The 21,710-nt window shown below is 35.5% G+C and overlaps 1 pseudogene; it reads left to right on the forward strand.

The window, feature by feature from the left end:
• The first annotated feature begins 437 nt into the window (after positions 1-437).
• On the forward strand, positions 438-12,093 carry LOC100685106 (annotated as a pseudogene).
• Positions 12,094-21,710: the final 9,617 nt, after the last annotated feature.

A 21,710-nucleotide genomic window follows, 5' to 3' on the forward strand; every position in this document is an offset into this window, starting at 1 on the left:
GGAAATAACCCAAGTATCCATTGACAGATGAATGAGTAAAAAAGATGTAGTATATATGCATAATGGGACCTTACTTCAGCCATAAAAAAGGAATGAAATGTTTCCATATGCAGCAGCTTAGATGGATCTAAGAGCTCTAAGAGAATATAATGCTAACTGAAATAAATCAGAGATAAACAAATGCCATATGATTTCACTCATATGTGGAATTTAAGAAACAAAACAAATGATCAAAATAAAACAGAGACACACAAAAAAACAGATTCTTAAATATAGAGAACAAACTGGTGGTTACCAGAGGGGAGGTAGGTAGGGGGATGAGTGAAATACGTGAAGGTAATCTCCTTCAGAGTATACTTGTCATGACATGAAAGTTATCATGGCCACAAACCGAATAGAAACTTAAGATCTAGACCTCATCAGAGAAGGCCACATTGATGGGTAGATTTGATTTCCCTCGAATTTTTGATGTAAAATTGAAAAAGTGCATTTTTCAGATCCACAACAGCAGAATGATGCTGGTTGATGATGTAACCTGGGACAACTTGATCATGGCTAAAGATAATCTCTCCAGTGCCCATATCAAGGCGTTCTGCACAGAAACTAGTCTGGTGGCTTGGAGAGAACGTAGAATGAAATTAACAAATCACTTCAAAAATCTAAAGAAAGTGTTCTTTATTCATAAAACAAGGAGGCACCCCTGAGGAGCTCTGTTTCCAGCAGACCACAGTTGCCTTCAAGGAAATGTTTGGGAGTGTCCCCACCTCTCGGAGGGATGAGGTTGGGAAAGTTGCCCGGATGAACCCATGTTCCAGTTGCTCTTTCTTAGCAGAACCTGCTGTGTCAATTTTTGAAGTGACATGTAGGATGCCCACAAGGCTGCCTGCCTTCATCCATGGCTCATATGTAGTGCTTTCTCTCCAATAAAGTGTGTTTTTTCTAAAAAAAAAAAAAGGGGGGGGAGGGAATGTCAAAATTAAGAAAAAAAAATTTGATCAGGCTGCTTCAAAAGTATGTTTAAGTTTTCGCTTTATTATTTTTTTTAAGTTTTCACTTTATTTACAATGTTTTTGGATGGATCTCTGTATAGTTTCTGAGTGGATGCTACAGTGGATAATACAAAATACATATTTGATTTATAGAAATCTACTAATGATATTTTTCCAGTTGGGACAAAGTGTGGAAACCTCATTTCCATTTAGATTCTTTTGCCTGTAATTTTCCAAAATTTAATTATGATATCTTTTTTTTTTAACTGTTAGGGATCCACTCTGTTTCTTGGATCTGTAGGTTTGCATATTTTGCCAACATTGGCAGATTTTCAGCCATAATTTATTTAAATGCTCCTTCAGCTCTACTCTCTTTCTCCTCTCCTGTAGGACTCTGAATATGCCTGTGTGGGATCTTTTTTTTATTTTTCTATAGGTCCCTGAGACTGTGTTCAATATTTTTCAGCTATGTTTTTTATCTCTTTTGTTCATACTAGGTAAATTGTATTGCTTGGACTTTAAGCTTATTGATTCTATCCTTTGTCATATCTACTGTTGAGTCTGTCTAGTGGGTTTTCAAAAGTATCTTTTATTCTATTTTTCAGTTATATAATATCAATTTAATTCTAATTTAAGCTCTACAATATGTATTCGATTGTTTTACAAATCTTAGTTCTTTGCTGGGATTTTCTTTTCTTTTTTTAAAATCTGCTTCAAAAGAATCTGTAATTGATCACAGAAGCATTTTTGTGATAGGTGCTTTAAGATCCTTGTGAGATGATTCATTTCAGTGTTGGCATCAGTTGGCTTCTCTTATGTAAGCCATTATTTTCTTAGTTCTTAGTATGGTGGGTGATTTTCAACAGAATCCTGGGCATTTTGTCTATTGTGTAATACTACATTTTTAATATTTATCTTTAATAATTTTACACTGAATTTATATATAAGATATTCTTGAATTAGAGGAAGATTTCCTATTAAATACTTTATAGTAAATAAGAAGTGGTTAGTCCCCCTAAGGGACTTTATCTTACTCCTAGGGCAACAAAATGATAGCACACAGGATTTTTTTTGCTTTGTGAGTGACTTGACTTGTCATAGGTGAGGGAGAAGAAAAATTTTTATCTGCTTCTAAAAAGGGGAAAGAGGTCGATATCTCTGTATTCCTGAAAATGTATCTTTATTCCAGACATTTGTGATGTAAATAACATGTTTGATGGGTGCCAGATAGCCCTACACTATAAGGAAGAACGCTTTTCAAGGTCCAGGTCCAAAGAATTCTTCCTTGAAATGTAAATATTGAGGAAAATAACTCCGTGTGCTCAGGGCTCATTTGTAGCTTACTGGGAAACTTAGCAGGAGTAGAATCATTTGGTTCTCTTAGAGAGGAGAAATTTTACTCTTATTTCACATTAGAACAATCAAGTAGATAGAAGGCTGCAGATCTAATTCACATGGTATATAAAGAGTCTTTGGAAACTATGACCTTTTTATAGGAATACTGAGAAATTCAGAGAAGTTTTATGTCCCCACAATTAGGAGATTCTGGGATATATATATATATATATATATCCATCATAGATAGATGGATAGATAGATAGATAGATAGATATGAAAGAGAGAGAGAGAGAGAACTAGAATATGAGCATGAGCAGAGGGAGATGGAGGGAGAAGCAGACTCCTAGTTGAGCAGAGTCCTTGCAGGCCTGATCACACAACTCTGAGATCCCTACCCCAGCTAAACCAAGAGTCAGAGGCTTAACCCAGCTACCCCTACTTCATTGTTTATTCTTTTCACCAGTGGGCACCTTATTTAAGTTTAGGCCCCAAGATTTAGTTGACTTTGTAGGCTGTCAGTGGACTTCTCAGAGTCTTTGCAATTGTCTTGGTTGACTTGGTTTATCTGTTGCAACTTGCACTCGCCTTTCCCTTGATCATGCTGCCTCAGGTGGCAGTAGGGTGTCCCTGGATTGGGAGATTAGAGGAGGATTTTGTGGGATTCCACTAAAAATCTCTCTTCTTTCTACCCCAAGCCAGCCAGAGTCTCTGGGCAGGAAAAAGAGATATCAGGCCCACGTAGACAAAGAGGCTGCTAAGAGGGTTGTCTTCTTTTTGGCAGGAAAGAAGAATGCTTCCCCTGCTGGCTGCTTGTCACTATGGGGTTCCCAATTGACCCCCTTAGCTCTGATGCTGTCAGAGGGATTCTGACTCAAGAAAGAAATCAACCTCCCTGGACTGCCTTCTGTCGTTAGGCTGGAGATCTGAAGGCATGGGATCTGGGTGGTCTCTATGTCTGTGTTGTTGTGGGGGTGCAGCCAAACTACCTCTGTGTTGTTCTTCAGATCTTGGCTTCTCTAACCCACTCTCTTCTTTCTATCTGTCAGTTGCTCTGTTGGTTGTCTCTTATGTTATTACCAGGGTTTATAGTTGTACTTTGTGCAGAGGAACAGGAAAGAATAGGGAGAAATGAGTCTATACCATCTTGTTTTGACTGTAAGCCCCTCTAAAGGAAGCAAAAATGGAAATCTAAGAAGATGTATTTTGGGTGTGCTTTAGGGAAAGAAGATAACCTGTTATAATATGCTATGAATGTCTAAAAAAATTACTGTTGATACAAGCATATAAAATTGAAGGAAAAACTGTTTAAAAAAAAAGCAATTGTGACATCAGACTATTTTCCAAGTATCTTTAAATGTTTGCTTTACAAAAGCAACAATGGAAAGTAGAATGTTGATGGTGCTATATTTTAGGAAAGAAAGATACTTTTGAGAACATCATGCTTTAAGAATTGTCTTGAGCCTGAAAACATGAAAATAGTAGTGAAAAATATATACCTTTATAAGATTTACTGTTTTAAAAAATATATATATATATAGTTTTATAATTTTAACGGCATTAGCTTTAATTTATTTTGGTGACTAAACTATCCACTACTGATATCAATCATATCTAGGTTATTTTTTAACTCTATCTTATTATTGCCTTATCATTGTTGTGGTAATTTGTTGCTTTAACTAACTGGTTTCTTTTCCATTTTCTATTCTTTTGGCACATATGAACTGTGTGAGCCAGAGTAAAACAGTTTTCACACTATCAGAATGTCGCTCTGTATTCAAGGCCGAGCAAAAGATGCAATCCCATGCAAAGAGATATACTTGGATTTTGGCAGGGAATATCAGGGCAAATACAGTTTCCTATTAGATGAGGATGTTAATACCAAAAGTTGAGTGGCAATCTTGAAATCGCATGTGTTTTTTACCTGAAAAAAGGTAACCTAAAGAAACAGAATCAATTGGTGGAGAGAAACTAAATTTAATGACATTAATTGAACTCTAAAAGAAGTTGTGTTGGGGCACCTGGGTGGCTCAGTTGGTTGAACATCTGACCCTTGATTTTGGCTCAGGTCACAATCTTAAGGTCCTGAGATGGAGCTCCATGTCTGGCTCCATGCTCAGCAGAGACTTTGTTTGAGATTCTCTGTCTCCTTCTTCCTTTGCCCCTTTTCCCCACTCTCTCCATCTCTCTTGCTCTCAAATAAATAAATATATAACCTTTAAAAAAAGTTGTGTCAAAGTTGTGCATTCCTCTGGAATTTTCAATTAGAGAAGTTAATACATTCCCTAGCTTAAATCAGTTTGAGTAAGGTCTTTCTGTATGTATCCTACATATTCCTAAGTAATGCAATGATTACAATGTTCTTTCACTTTTATTTAACTCCTTATCTGTATCTACATCTTTCCCAGAAGATTGAAGTTCAAAAATTGGGGTCCAGTTTAACTGCACAGGTTTCTTTGTGAGGTGTGGTCAATTGGTAATAACTTGGAATATAATTTATTTCTTCCCACTAGCTATTTACTTACAGATAGGGTACCCTAGGAGGACCCATAAAAATAATGATCACTCTTCATTAAGAGGGTCAGAAGGAAACTGGGCCATCTGTGATGTTCCCAATGGTAAATAATAAGCGGATGTCAAACAAATAACAATGAAAAGCCCCAGCAGGGTTTTTAATGTTCTGATAATAACAGAAGCTGTGAGTGACCTATGCTGTAATGGCTGTAAATGACATGAACATGAGTGAGTCATTAAGGTTTTGCTATTCAAAATTTTACTCTCAATAGAGGACATCCTAAGATGGGAATGAGGTTGAGGGAGAGTATAGTTATATTAAGGACCATAAAAATTTTACCTCGACAGCATACATTATATCAAAATTGAAGCATTTAAAAGATAATTATGCTGTTTAAATTCTTAGCCTTTCCAGATTTGCAAACCTAAAATACTTTTTAAAAAACTATCAAATAGCTGTTTTCTGGCTCCAGTTATATGATTTCAAATGGATATCGCTTGTAGATTATTAGGTAGGTCATCAATGGAACCTGACGTGTTCTTGTGTCTTCATACTGTCACAAAGCCAGAGAGGTAGCAAACCCGGTGACAGGCTCTTATTCCATGGAGGAACTAAGTGATCACACTCACATTTTCCATTGTGGTTTTCCTGAAGTTGTGCTCAGTAGCAAATCAAATATATTATTTCTATTGCCAGCAGTGAGCTCATTTGGAAGAGATTCAATTCCATGCCAAGGACAATAACCTTCCTTGTTCAGCTTGTCCATTTCAGTCCTATTTTGTGCCTTCCCCCTCCCCCATCAGTCCTGTACACCACAGCCTGATACATACAAATTGTTAAAGCCTAATCTCCCAGCTTCTTCTTTACCCACTGTCCTGATCTCTACATGTTTTTTTTCATAATGGGATCTCTATTCTTTTTGCCTACCCACAGACCCTCTCAAGACCTTGCCTGCAGTGATTCTTCTATCTAAAATGTTCTTCCTTTCTTCTCAATCTGTAAAGCTCTTTTCCATTCTTTATGTCCAGCTCATGTCTTAGTATCTATGCACTTCCTGTCCTGACTTAGCTACTCCTTTCTCTTCTCCCACAGTACCTCTCCATGCCTCTATTTTATTTGCCTCGTTCCAATTTCTCAACAGACTGAACTGGACGAGAAGGAAAAAAAGTTGTTCATTCATTAGAGTTTCTTTGATTATTTATTTTTTACAAGAAATCTTTCTTTAATGAGTCAATGATTTAAAAATGACTCCAAGACTATTCTGGAGGTCAAATCCTTTCTAAGGCTCAAAGATAGACTAAAGGCTGTCTATGAAACCTACAAAATTATTCAAAACCATTGTGCATGTTTCCTTATGTACACAAAGAAACCATCATTTGATCAGTTTCTCAAATTTGTCCCATGGACAAAAGAGGTTGAGGTCCATGGCTCTAAGGGGTTAGGTAAGAAAGCTGAGATCAAGAAACAGTGGAGAAACTCCTCTCTTATTTTTTTTTCACACATTCTTAGGATTTCTTTTTTTATTGTGACAAAATTAAATAATATTAAATTTATTATTTTAATTATTTCAAGTTTATAGTTCTGTAGCATTAAATACAGTTGACCCTTGACCAACACCAGTTTGAATGGCATGAGTCTACTTATGTGCAGATTTATTCCTGTAAATATAAAACAGTTCTGTAAATATATTTTTTCTTCCTTATGAATTCTCCTAATAATATTTTCTTTCCTCTAGCTTACTTTATTATAAGAACATAGTATATAATACATACAACATACAAAGTATGTGTTAATTGACTGTTTGTGTTATTGGTAAAGCTTCTGGTCAACAGAAGCTATTAATAGATTTTGGAGAGTAAGAAGTTATATGCAGATTTCTGACTGCATGGAGGAGCCATGTTCCTTGCCCCTATGTTGTACAAGGGTAAACTCTACATATGCATTGTTCATCCTAAGTTTTTTATTAGATAACATTTCCACAAATATCGAGCTAGATCATAATGCTTTATTTAATTTGAATTTAAAAATGACCACAAAACTAAATTATTACTAATCCCTAATAATATTTTTAGAAATGTTGGCCTGAATTAGCAGTCTCAAAGACAAAAATAAAATTCCAGTTCAATTATGGGTTTTGGCATTTTATTTTATTTTATTTTATTTTAAGATTTATTATTTATTTATTCATGATAGAGAGAGAGAGAGGCAGAGACACAGGAGGAGGGAGAAGCAACTCCATGCTTGGAGTCCAACGCGGGACTCGATCCCGGGACTCCAGGATCACGCCCTGGGCCAAAGGCAGGCGCCAAACTGCTGAGCCACCCAGGGATTCCTGGGTTTTGACATTTTAAAATAAAAATGGTCATTCTATGCTCTTTGCAATTTGCAATTTGCAATTAATGAATGATTCAAAAGACAATTCAAGGGAATATCATCATGTGACATACAGTGTACCTCCAACTAAATTATTAACTGATCTGTTTCTGTCCCAAACTGAACACAAGCTAAAAAAAAAAAAAAAAAAAAGAGATGTGACTGTGAAGAATAATAAACTGCTCCATTTGTGTGCTTGCTGGATAACCTTAGACAAACTATGCAGTCATAATTTCTATATATTCTTCTCTTGCCCCATGGCACAATAGTGTCTTAAATAAGCAGGAGTTACAGGAAAATTAATGTCCCCTTTTTATATAATGAGTAGAATTAATGATGTATTTAACTTTGTTCATTTGATTGACTATCTCTTTTATTAAGCCATGACTAAAGTGTTCATTTTATTTGCTACAACATACTCAGATTCTAACTCAGAGCCTGGCACATAACCAGAACTCAATTATATTCTTGGTAAAGGAGTGTTTGTTTCATTAGCTATGTGACTGACTGTCTGAATGAATGAATGAATGAAGAATGAATGATCTCTTCCTCCCTGTGTGACCTGGCTTCCCTCCTAGCTTCACCTCGCCCATGTGCCTCTCTGTCCTCTAATTCCTTCTTTTTTATCCCTCTATTCCTTCTTATCTAGCAAATTTTGGCACATCCTCTGCTCTCTGTTCTCTCTGTTTCCAACACCTTTCTTTTTTCCTCCCTTAGAATCTTCATTTCTTTCTGTCAATGTACCTTTCCTCAATTATGTGTGATTTCACACTAAAATTGCCAAAGAAGCCCTGTTGCTTTGTCTTCTTACAAGCAGAATATGCAATAAAAATATTGTTGTTATGCAACATCCTTTTGTTTCTCTTTTGAATTATTTAAAAGGTAAGTTGTTATAAATTTATTTATAATTTTTTATTATTTATAAAATTTATTTTTTATTCCTAAAAAAAAAAAAAAAGCTTCTTTTTCTTGCTTGCTATACTTGATTGTAGATTTTTCTATCTTGTGGGTTTGGAATCCTTGACATAAAAATGGTCTATATACCACAGAAATGGAGGATGAGAAAAACATTATTGAAAGAGAGATCAATCTTACCAATCTAAGCAAAAACTAACAGACATGCACAATTAAAATCCTTACATTACATAGTTTTTAATGCGTTAGAAATAGATTATGGGTTTAAGTAGTTGCTTCAATTATTGGTTTAGAAAGTGATTTTTCTGTATACCAGAATCTTGACAATATTTTTTTAATTTTTTTTTAAATTTTTATTTATTTATGATAGTCACACACAGAGAGAGAGAGAGAGAGAGGCAGAGACATAGGCAGAGGGAGAAGCAAGCGCCATGCACCAGGAGCCCGAAGTGGGATTCGATTCCGGGTCTCCAGGATCGCGCCCTGGGTCGAAGGCAGGCGCCAAACTGCTGTGCCACCCAGGGATCCCAATCTTGACAATATTTAAGTTAAATTTTTACACAGTGAAATATACATAGATACAAAATAGATAAAAAATTCCTTAGGCTTAAGGATCTTAACCACATGCAAAGCCAAACAAATGCATTAATTAAAAACAAAATCACATTCTCAATAAAATTTGAGTTAGCACCACTACATTTATGTGATGTGTACTATTGATTTATTGAAATTGTAATGTTGATGTTGGGTTTGGCTGTAAAATGCATCTTTTGAATTTTCCTTCTTTCCTTGATCACTGCTATTCAGAACATAATATATTCCCCTTTGAGATGTTTCTATTATTTCTATGATTATATATCCTTTAAAATTAGTTTTTTTATCAATTCCTCATATTTTATGGGATCAATTAATTCAATAATGCATTCACCAAATATGATGATTTTAAATTAATACCAGTTCTAAAGAACAGTTATAAGTTAGTAAGTAAGGGACCATAGTCAGATAATATTCTACTTGAAATATCCAGTTTGGGTGGCCTGTTTTTGTTTGTTTGTTTGTTCAGTTTGTTTTGTTCTGTTTTAGTTCAGTATATCCATACTAGTTTACCCTTTAGGACAACTTAAATCCCCTACTTCTTTCACATTTTTCCCTCAATTTAAACCACAGTGAAATCTTGAACTCTGAACCATAAATTAATTTTACTTTTACTTGTTACAGACAAGCTCATATACAAAAGCAAGTAAGTAAATGCGAAAATCACATGGCAATGTTTGCTTATGAAGTTTACATCTAGAATATTTTGATGCTGATTTTTTTCAAGACCATCATACAATTTAAATCCCATGACTAAAAATATGCTAGACCTTTGTAGAGCCTTTAGAAACTTGTAAGAAGCACTTTTGTGCCTTAATAAGTTAAGTCTTCAGTAGAATCCCATAAGACGTGACAACTTCACTTTATACAGATTCTAAAATAAAGATTTGGAGAATTTCAATTTGTAACAACATTCCACCACACGGTTATAATCTACAAGACTAGCACTCAGTATCAGCTCTATTTGATTCCACTTTTTATTCTCCCCATCACTGCTGATCAGTTTCTGCTGTACTTATTTTGATATAGCCTCAGTAACACTATTTCACTACTTTGATAAATGTAGCTCAGCATTATGCATAAGCCACAAGACATTTGAAAATATTATATTAAATTCCAAGATAAAATTGACCCAAATCCTTCCAAGTGCCACGAATTACGTCTGTGATAAACTCTCAAAATTAAAAGAAAAAAATATTTAATTCAGCAATGCTCATTCATTTATTTCTCTTTTAGACCTACAGTGTTTGGATGTATGGCCCCTTTGAGTAGAATCCCAAAGAAAGTCCTGGGATTAAAAAAAAAAAAAAACTCATAGAAATTTCTATACTTTATAGATGTGCTATGATTAACAGGACTGAGAATTCCTAACAGAGAGTAGTAGAAAGAGAGGGGAGAGAAAGCTTGAAATTTGGAAGATAATGATGGCTTATCACAAACTTTAGATCATTCATTCATTGTGCCATGTTGTGTAACATGTACTCATTGTACTTATTGTACTTATCTATTCCATCCTCAAAGAATGCAACATGAAGTTGAGTTATTCTCCTTTATTCAATGTCTCCTTTACTCGATATCAATCAGTATGTACTTCCATTAGTGTTTAAATGAACTTTTCTTTGTGTTTAGCACCATTAGATTGGGACCTGCTATGGTGACTGAAATGGTAGAGAGGCAATGGTATAGAGGTATAGTGGTAGCAAAGGCAGAGGAAAATTATGAGATATTTGATCTCAATGGCAGTCAGTTTGGTATCTGGTATTTAATGGAAAATAAGAGAGCATTCTCACCCCTGACCTTTTCATTATAAATTGCATTACTGTTATATATTTTCCTTCATTAGTTTTTCTTCTAATCTTTTTTTCCTCATGGAAAGCAATTGGCTTGAATAAAATCCCATCTTTTCTGAATCGCAGCATATATTCTGTTTGAATGTGGATATTAAGTTATTTTTTTTCTAAAGCTATCGAACATGGGTGTTCTTACATAGCCTCAGGATAAATGTTAGGGCTTCAAAGGTTTTAGTTTAGTTTTGTTTTTATCTCACCTTTAGCCTGATGTGAGCCTTTTTTCTTAAAGTTGGAAAATCCATTCCTTTAAATTTAATTGGCACTGACTCAAAACAACGTATCCTAACTTTTGCTGGCATAGTTTGTGCCAATTATGCCCTAAAGAGTATTAGGATAATTCAAATCTACACAACAAAACAACTAAAAGTATTGAATAGACATAACAAATTAAAATATTTCATAGGGTATTTGAGACTAAATCGACAGCCAATTAAAAAAAGAAAGAAGCTATTCTGCAATATAATCTGAGAAAAGTGAAATCCTACTATAACAGAAGAATGCTGCTAAATTTTCATAGGAGCACAGATTTGCCAGATGAAAGTAAATATTTGACCTGTAGATAAGACAAAGTCCCAAAATTCTGTCACTAGCATGTCCATGTGACCAGTTTGTGAGGCTACCAAGATATGTATGGGTCTTTAAGAGTGATACAGGCCATTAAGGACAAGTTTTCTTTGGAGAATTAAAAAAAAAAAAAAAAAAAAAAAAAAACCAAAACCAGTAATCTTTTAGTGCCTAGTGTAGCCATAGCTCATGGTCCCAAGGAGCATCTAAAGCATGTAGCAGCTCCATCGGACACTGATTAAACTGACTAGTTATGTTTGTCTGTCATCCATCTACTTGCCCCCAGAAGCTAAGAGAAGGTCTCCTTCTCATCATTTTCCTGAGAAATAGACATAAGTATGCCCTAACAGGAGATGAAATAAAGAAGATCTGTATTCAGTGTTTCATCAAGAGTGATGGCAAGGTCCAAACTGATATAACCTACCTTGCTAGTTTTATGAATGTTATCAGCACTGACAAGCCTGGGGAGAATTTCCATCTGATCTATGACACCCAGGGTCTCTTTGCTGTTAATTGGCTTACACCTAAAGAGGCCAAGTATAAGTTATAGAAAGTGAGAAAGATCTTTGTGGGGACAAAAGGAATCCCTCACTTGGTGAAACAGAATGCTCACTCCACCCACTATCCAGATCCCCTCATCAAGGTGAATGACACCATTCAGATTGATTTGGAGACTGGGAAGATTACTGATTTCATCAAATATGGTAATCTGTGGATGGTGACTAGAAGTGCTAACCTGGGAAGAACTGGTGTGATCAAAGAGAGATACTCTTGTTCTTTTGATGTAGTTCACATGAAAGATACAATGGCAACAGCTTTGCCACCTGGCTCTCCACCTTTTTTTTTTATTGGTAAAGGAAACAAACCATGGATATCTCTTCCCAGTGGAAGAGGTATCCACTTCACCATTGCTGAGGAGAGAAACAAGAGACTGGCAGTCAAACACAGCAGTGGGTAAAATGGCCCCTAGGTAACATGATTGGAGGAAGTCTTTATACTTAATTAAAGATCAGACAACATGATAAAAAAATAAAATCCAACTAAAATTTGTTCTACTTTTTATTGTCACTGTATACTAACAATTTCAAACAATATCAGTGATAAAATGCTCCTCAAGACAGGGCAGATTGTTTCCATGGCCTCTCTCTCTTGATATGTCACTGATCAGGAGTCAACACTGGAGCCTGCCATGTATGGTACTAGAGGGTGCATTTGACTACCGAACAAAAGTGGAATCTGTGGGCCTTGGTCATTTTTTTTCTCCTTTCCACTCTTATGGATTGAGAAGGAAAGAGCTAGCTGCTGGTTTTTCTCCAGGCGTTACTTAAGAGGATTTCATAATAGTCCATTTTTTTCTTGATAAGGATAAAGAAGTCTAGAACTTAAAGCAAAACTGGAACATTGAGAAATTTGTTCCAGGGACTGTTTTAAAATACTAATTTCTTTTTCTTTTTTTTATGATAGTCACACAGAGAGAGAAAGAGAGGCAGAGACACAGGCAGAGGGAGAAGCAGGCTCCATGCACCGGGAGCCCGACGTGGGATTCGATCCCTGGTCTCCAGGATCTCTCCCTGGGCCAAAGGAAGGCGCCAAACCACTGCGCCACCCAGGGATCCCTAAAGTACTAATTTCTTAAAGCTTATTTCTTAGTTTGTTACTGAGATGGAGAGTTGGATTTAAAAAAAAGAAAATTTAAATGCTTGACTCTTTGGGACACCAATTGGTGGCTCATTAGTTGAGCATCTGCCTTCAGCTGAGGTCATAATCCTGGGGTCCTTGGATCGAGTCCCACATCAGGCTTCCCATAGGGAGTCTGCTTCCCCCTCTGCCTCCATCTCTGCCTCTGTCTCTCTCATGAATAAATAAATAAAATTTTAAAAAACGCTTGACTCTTTGAAGAAATAATGCTGTGATGTTACAGATATATTTATGCCTTAGTTGGCTTTGGTTCAGAAAGTTTCTCATTCTCCACCTAACTCTGGGAAATGAACAAGGGGTGGTGGAAAGGGAGGTGGGCAGGGGGTTGGTGTGACTGGGTGATGGGCACTGAGAGGGGCACTTGATGGGATGAGCACTGGGTGTTATGCTATATGTTGGCAAATTGAACTCCAATAATAAAAAAAAAAAGATAGTTTCTCATTCTCCATTTATGTTAACCCCTTTCTCATGTTCAATTTATTTTTCTCCTTTTCTTTCACATGAGAAAAAAAAAAAGCCTCACACTTTGGTTTAGGGGCAGTAATAAGAAATAAATCTTCTGAGATTTTACTTTAATTAAAAAGAGCTATGTCTGCTTATAATGTTTTTCTTTCTACATGCAGTGAAATTCTATTATGGATGCTGATGGACAGAGAAGTAGAATGTGTGCATCTATATATGGGTCCATAGAAAAAAAACAAATATTAATCTAGTAGTTTCACATTACTTGGGAGGCTCTATGTTTTATAACATTTCCCATTACAATTAGATATCATATCAGGATACTCAATTTTTAAATACATTTTTATATTTTCAGAAAGGCAAAGATAATTTCTGGAAGGAAAACCCATGACTATCTTTTTTATTTTTCCCCCAAATAAATTTTGTTTTTAGCAACAGTATATAGTTTTTTCTCAAAGTATTTATGACTCAGAAGAATTTCAGAAGCCACCTCTCTATATATAGAATGTACAGAATAAAGAGGGAATCCATCCCTCATACTGTTTGATATCATCTGTGATGTTGGATATGTTCTTGTTGTCCAACACAGGAACCACTAGCCATGTGCCACCACTGAATACTTGCATTGTAACTAATACGGGTAATTAAAACTTAAATTTTGTCATTTTAATTCATTTAAACTTAAATGGCCATAGGCAGTTAGCTGCTACCCTATTATTCAATGCAGCATGAACAGCAGTGCCTTTAAAATATACTTTCTCTGGAAGATGGTTTTTCTCCTTGTATTTAATAATACCAGGAAAAGATGCTACTTTCCTCCATATATTCTAGCCAATATAGTTCTAGTAGCTTAACAGGTATTTGATTTCTCTTTCTCTGTCCAGCACCAGTTGCTGGCTGCACACAGGGGTCTGCTATGCCAGTTCCATCTTCACAGCTCCGCTACATGCAGTCAAGGGCTGCATCATTGGTGAGCAAAAATGTGGATAACTCCCAAAGGCTCCTAACTGACTCGCACCAGAAGTGACACGTGTAACGTTGCCTCACAACCCATTAGTCAGAATAGTCACATGGCCTCTGTGTACCTGCAGGGGGGCTTGGAACTTCCCAGGGTCCACAGCAAGGAAAGCAGATAATGGTGAGCAGAATAATCACTATTGCCCTTTATTTCACCTGTGTGATCGTGGACATATTGGACTCTCCAAATTCCAGTTTCTTCATCTTCTTAAAATGTGAGAATTCAAGCTGATCTAGAAGTTCTTTGAGGATTAAATAGGATAATCTTGTGGAAATTGCATCACATACAATCTGGCTCATAGTAAATGCACAATAAGGGTCAGCTCTATTGCTTTCTTAGGTCATTGTTCATTTTTTGTGCTGAGTTTTCCTTTCACTCTCAGTTTAAATGTATGCATGCACTGTAAACCTATCTACTTACAATTTCACTTGGTGTGATATTTGTAAACTTTTTTCTAATAGGATGAAATTATTAAGTGACAAAATATTAAAGAAAACATGAAATATAATAAGTCCTTTAGAATAATTGTTGACACAACGCATTTATTACCTAGTAGTATATCTATCCACTTGGGAACTCAATTAATATAGAAATACGTATAAAAACTGGAAAAATATGAAAGTGTCATCTTTTGGTAATCATTTTTCTCTTTACTTTCAGTAGTAAAAGTTTCATAAATCTGAATTACTCTTCAAAAGAGAACCATACAGTATTTTCAGGCATGGTGTGGGCAATTTGAGGGAGGAAGCAAATGGAAAATTAACTATGTATAATGAATACTTGAGTAAATATTAAAATAAAAATATGTTTATATAGCTAGAGGGTAAGTTCCAGCTGCTCCTAGGCATATTTAAATTATGCATTCTTATTTTAGAGGATATATGACCTTTATATTGCTCTATTTTGGAAATGGCTTCTGTTCATGATTTTGGTAAGAAAATGCCATGTGTGCTCTTATTTAATTGTTTCTAATCAGATTCTAACTAGTATTCAATAATAATAAGGCTGTTTGATTAGTGTCCTTCACTTTAGTGATGGCTTAACAGTGATGGTTACTTTATTTCATATGAACATGCTAGAAAGACAAAAAAAAAAAAACAAAACAAAAACAAAAACAGAGGTCATCTTAGTTCTTGAGATTGAGACTACATGACCAGTATAATGTCTCATTGATGTATCATGAGAGCTGAGAAGAGTTTTAGTCTCATTATAGTGAAGATATTCAGTGCCTTCTGGTGAGTATTTGATCACAGTAGCATATGGTGGAATCACTCTGACTTCTCCTCACACCCATTGTCCCCTTACACACACACACACACACACACACACACACACACACACACACATACCCCAGCACCTACTCTTCTCTGCATTTTTCTTCTTTCTACATTTCTCTGTTGTAGTTCGTAGAATGGAGACTCTTTCAATCCTGGTTTGGACATAGACATATTCCAATGGGGCCTATGTTACAATGACATGTCTTCACCTACCATTTGTTCATTCACAACTAGTTTGAGGATGAAATGCAGTAAAGGATAAGCAAAGGCTGGTGCCAATAGCTCTTCCTTTAAATAAACAATCCCATTTCCAATAAACTGCTATCTGCTGCTCTGCTACCCCACGTTTAAGAACTCTCTGATCCCATACCCAAACTTGAGAAAAAAATAAACTTTAAAAATGTTAAATGTGGCTCTAGTTATCTGACGCAGGTTTTACAGTGTCTTCGCTTACTAAGGTTTATATCCCTTTCAGTATAATATTTTTAAGCAATATTTCCCAGCATGATTAAAACTCGGAATTTCAGGATGCTTGTGGGGCTCAGCGATTGAGCTCCTGCCTTCGGCTCAGGGCATGATCCCAGGATCTGAGATTGAGTCCCACATCAGGCAACTTGCATGGAGCCTGCTTCTCCCTCTGCCTTATCTCTGTCTCTCTCTGTGCCTATCATGAATAAATAAAATTTTAAAATAACTTGGAATTTCATAAACCTTAGTCAATGTAATTTTAATATAAAAGACAATTTTCATTCAGACAGAAAACTGAGCTTCCTAGATGCCACTTTGTTTTCTGTGTGTGTTTGCATGTGCATGCAACTTATCAGCCCTATTAAATCACCTTGTTATGCTCAACCTTGCATCTGAAGCACTGAGCACCAAAGACCATCATTAACAAGAAATAGCTTCTATTTCAAGTTCCTGTAAAATCCATTGTTGTGTCTCTAATTTTCTTGTTAGTAGTTCTAAAACTAATCAGGATATGTTTCTCTCTCTATCTCAAAATTAATTGTGAAGTTATGTACAACCCAAGGAATCTCTCATTTGCTTCTTTGCCAGGTGGGAAGATTTTCAAATTGAACTATAGTCTTTAAAGCTGAATTTCATGTTTGCAAAAGCAAGGGGAAAAAAAAGAAACAAACATACCATAGAGTGGACACTGCTCTTGTAAGAAGGGACTGAGAGTATTCAATGAAACATTTTAGCAAAATATACCTTTCAAACCAGTCTATCCTGACAGAAGTTTCTAGGCAAAATTACTCATTAGCATTTAATCAAGACAGTCCGGGGCCTTGCATATGCCTCCAGCAACTGTCAAGATACCGTATTTATATGATGAATAAAGTGACAATGGAAACAAAGGTTCTTCATAGTCTAATGTGTCAAATTTAGAACACAGTATAAACCATTAGTTCCAGAGTATGTGCATATGAAGTTAATATTTCCCTGTCAAATTCCAGCACAACTTTAACGTCTATTTCATAGTGAGAAATATATAGATTATAGATTTAAAAAAAGAAACAGTTAAATTGATCTAATGCAAAAGGTGCATAAAAGTAAGGTATAATTGTTCATAATAATATGTATACTTTTAGCTCAATCTGTTTTACAGTTATTAATAAAAATATGAATATTTATAGATCAGATACCAGATTGGGTACAAATATCTTCTCCTTGCCGTCTCAAGGTCTCATTAAATGTCAGAACTTCTTAAGTTTTGTGGAGATAAAAAAGATTTATACTAGGTATATTTCATATATATTTTAATATTTTAAAATATACTAATACACATGTATAAATGTAATATATTTCCATATTTTTGCTCTATTGATAAACTAAGCAATGTGTGTCAGGTAAAAGTTATTTGAAGGTAACAAAAAGCATATTATACACTTTAAGCAAAAAGTAATACAGGGAAATTGGTAAACACAAAAATGTTGGAAGATCTGGAAAAGCAGGCTTCAGGTTGGGCCACCATTATAATGACTCCCAAAACTGTTGTTGAAATCAGCATGACTGCTGCATGCTGATCCCAGGCACTGATCCACCAGAACGGTGGGCCCTGGAGCAAGTGAGTCTCTGCTTGCTTATTACTGTCTAATAAAACCTTAGTCATGAGACTTTCAGTTGTATATCAGTGGACCATATGCTTGGGGGATGATTGCTAACATATATCTTGGGGGTTAGAAATAAAAGAAATTTCCAAAGGAATTTTTATATGTTAAAGTAGATGTACAGGATCCTCTGGGGTTGGGATAATATTAAGCTAAGATTGCCTTTTGCCTTTAGCAAAGTACCAACATCGAGGCATCTGAGTTCCTAGAGGAAAGTCACTCTGCCTGTTTCAAGGACTTGTCAGTGGGCTATAAGTCATAAGGAAATTTAATTTTTCTTTTGCCTTTGCTTCCCATATCAGTGGATACCTCTCCCATTCAACTGTTACTTCCTCAAATCAAATTCTTTTGATTTTTTTCCATGCAAATATTTAATCTCTTCTGCCCCTTTATCTCTCTTCATTGTGTTATTTTAGGCTTTCATGTTTTCTGGTCTAGAATCCTCCAGTAGAACCATCCCATATCCCATTCTTTCAGTCCTCTTGAATGTCAAATTTCAACATGGCCATCAGAGAGATCTGCCTAAAATACAAATCTAACTCAGCTTCTTCTCTGCTCTAAAGCATTCAGGGATCCTCTTACCTAAAAGGTACAGGCTAAGAGCCGTAGCATAACAATTATATGACTCTCCATATTATCTATATCTTCAGGAACCTTTAAAGTTTCCCCCTTTGTATTTGTATTTCTACAATGCCAAATAACTTGCCACATCCTATATGTATCCAGATGCCAAAATATTTCTCTTCTTTATGCCCTGCTTGCCCTCTGACTATCCTGTTCCTGAGTCGCCTTACCTGCTCAAAAGAGGTTTCCATGACTACTCCTTCTCCATGCTTAGTAATATATGCCTTCTAAACACATATTATCCTATATACTTAGTACTCATTTAACTTGCCAGATTATTTTAGAATAATCTCTTTTTTTGTGGGTCTGTTTTTCAGATAGTTGGATTCTTTGGATCAGCATCTATATCAAAATTATCTCTTATCCTGTTAGCCCATTAAATAAGTGCTCATCAAATAAATTATTTAGTTAACAAATGACTTATTAATGATTCTTTTATCATTAAGAGGTATAACACACCTCTTCCATGTCAAGAGTGATATTCTTGAACTACCAGTATTGCTAAGCTACCAGCATTGCTAAAGAATTCATAGCTAAGGATATTCTAAAGAAATAATTTCCTAAAAATTGAAAATGTTAACTGATATATTTAATGGAAAGGAGGGTAAACATAAAGCTTTTTTTCTCATCCTGTGTGTTGCTCCTGTCCTAAGAAAGGTGTTTCTTTGAGCAGGTGCCTCCAGGTGTCAGCCTGCAGGGAGTCATTTAAAACTGGGGCACACCAGGGTAGTTTCCATGGAAGCAGAAATTAACCCCCAGGAACCTCGTATGTTTTAAGAGCCTTCAGGAGCACATCTGGTATAGCCTCCATCAGAGACAACAATTGAGGCAAATTCTTATTATAAAAGACAAGTAGAAGGAAGAGCAACCACCTTAATCATCATTTCCTATACTGCTATAAATCTTCCTTTGAAGTGGCATGTGTTTTATAAGAATATTCAGGGTAAATAGACACTCTTTAGTTTGATTTTTAAAATTTTCTTTTTTCCAAAATTATAAATTATTTTGATTTAGCCTATTTTACAATAGTAATAATAGATATTTAAGATTGATAAACACTTTCTGTCAAATAGTTTATCCATGCTATTGCTTTTAGCCCAAGTTTTTCTTTTTTTAATATTTGTAAATAGCTTTAGTCATATTTTTCCAGGAAAGGTTTCAATTACCCCCCAAAAAAGACTGTTTAGGGACAGCCCGGGTGGCTCAGCGGTTTAGCGCTGCCTTCAGCCCAGGGCCTGATCCTGGAGACCCGGGATTGAGTCCCATGTCGGGATCCCTGCAGGGAGCCTACTTCTCCCTCTGCCTGCATCTCTGCCTCTCTCTCTCTCTCTCTCTCTCACTCTCTTTCTGTGCCTCTCATGAATAAATAAATAAAATAATAAAAAAAAAAACACGAAAAAAGACTGTTTAAGATTGCTACTCACCATGAAGGAAAATACTGTGACCTAACAACTCTCATTGTTAGGAAAAATTATTTAAGAATCATATTAGGTTTATTTAACAATCTGTGCCAAGCACTGTTGTGTTTTATACATATTAATTCATTTAATATTATACATTTATAAATATGAACTCATTTAATCATAGCAACCTTCTCAAATAGAAACAATTATCATCTCCCCCTATTCACATAAAAAGGAAACTCTGTCAGAATCTGCTTAAAAAATTTGCCCAGATCATGTAGTTAAAAAGTTGTAAAGCCAAAGGTTGGCTTTTATCCTTTTGGAATCAGAGTTCAAGCTCCTTGCTGCTGTGTCCTGTCACCATTTTCTTGTTTCTGGTGCAGAGTAAATGGAGATCCCAATAAGCAAAGGCTTAAAAAGTCCTGTTTGGATCTAGTTTCATGCAAAGATTTAAGATTTGGAAAGAGTGAAAAGAACATGAACAAAATTCTTGTTACAAATTCTTCCACAAGTGTTTGTTCCTTGCTCTTGTCTGGAATCTGCAACTGCTTAAACTCTCCTCTTTGCCTTATTTCTGTGACTTTCACTGGAATATCAATGGATAATGAATTCCTACAACCCGAAAAAATTATTTTACTTAATAAGTGGATCCAAAGCAAAGGCTAACTCTCACACTCTCACATCTATTTCAAAATTGACAGTGAGTAGTATAATTAAGGAAGCAAGAGTCTTAAGGAGAACTATGTCCTTTTACCTGTATTATAAGTCTCAATAAAATATTATAAAATAATACTAAATTAAAAATCCTCCCCCTTTTCTGGCTATATCCATTGAAATGTTCCAGGAGGAATTTCAAACCTGTGATTCATCTAAGTGTCCAGACTCTTGTTCTTCCATACAATAATTTTTCCACTAAATGGAATCATGACCCTTTGGAGAAATGAATTCATCATGTTTGGAATTGAAAGGTACAAAGTAAGCCCAGAATGCATTGCTATGTCAGAAAGTAAGACAGCTTTTAAGTTTCATTGGTTCATGTCAAATACTCAGAGACTAAATTGACAGAGGTTCATACTGTCCAAGTAGCAATAATTTTAAATCAAATGGATATTGACTGGATTTGCCTTATAATTATATTAAAGTTATATAGTTATATTAAAAATAATAAGTCCATAATGAAACATACACACAAAGATGCTAGCCAATGGTACTGATAAAGATGAAGAGGATAGAATGCATTGTGCTGAGTCTTCCTAATCAATTATTTTGTTATCACTAATTTGTTATGCCAAGAAAGAACATGAAAATTAGTAATGTAAATAAAAGAGACATTGTTTACCTCTACTGATTTGAAATCATCCTCTAGATTGTATCTTGGGTCGCAAAAAGACATGCAAGGTATCTTGAATTCACTTTTAAGTATCTTAAAGAGTTTTATGATCTTAAGATTACAAAGGGCTGGTGAAATTTAAAGGCATCCAAACTTACCCTTTTTTAAGGGCTTCTGGAATGTCAGCGTCATTGTGTGAAGAGCCCAGTCAATGCTGTCTCAGCTAAACAATCATTTAATAGGCAAAAATCATAAATAATCTCTCTAAATGGCATTAAGGACATACATCAAACGGAGAAGTACTTGTTCAAGAAAATCTACTATATCATAGTACAAGCAAAGTGTCTGTGGTGCTTGACTTCAACTTGCCCTCTTTGCTCATACCTTAGACAGAACCCCTCCACATAGCTCTCAGTCTTAGGGCCATTGCTCCAATCTGGGAGTGACACCAGAAACTTTTATACCATGTAGCTCTATTTTGCAGAAGCTGTATTCTAGCAAATGCATTCAGGAGTACTGGAGTTCACTTCCCCACAATGCCCAAAATAATAAGGCAGGCCAACAAAAACAGATTCTAATCACTCTGACAGCTCACACTTAGGGTGAAGGTTCAAGATCAACTATTACTCAGATAAGAAACAAGACAAGGATG

This window comes from Canis lupus, chromosome 31, assembly GCF_011100685.1.
Source record: "Canis lupus familiaris isolate Mischka breed German Shepherd chromosome 31, alternate assembly UU_Cfam_GSD_1.0, whole genome shotgun sequence".
Lineage (NCBI taxonomy): Eukaryota > Metazoa > Chordata > Mammalia > Carnivora > Canidae > Canis > Canis lupus.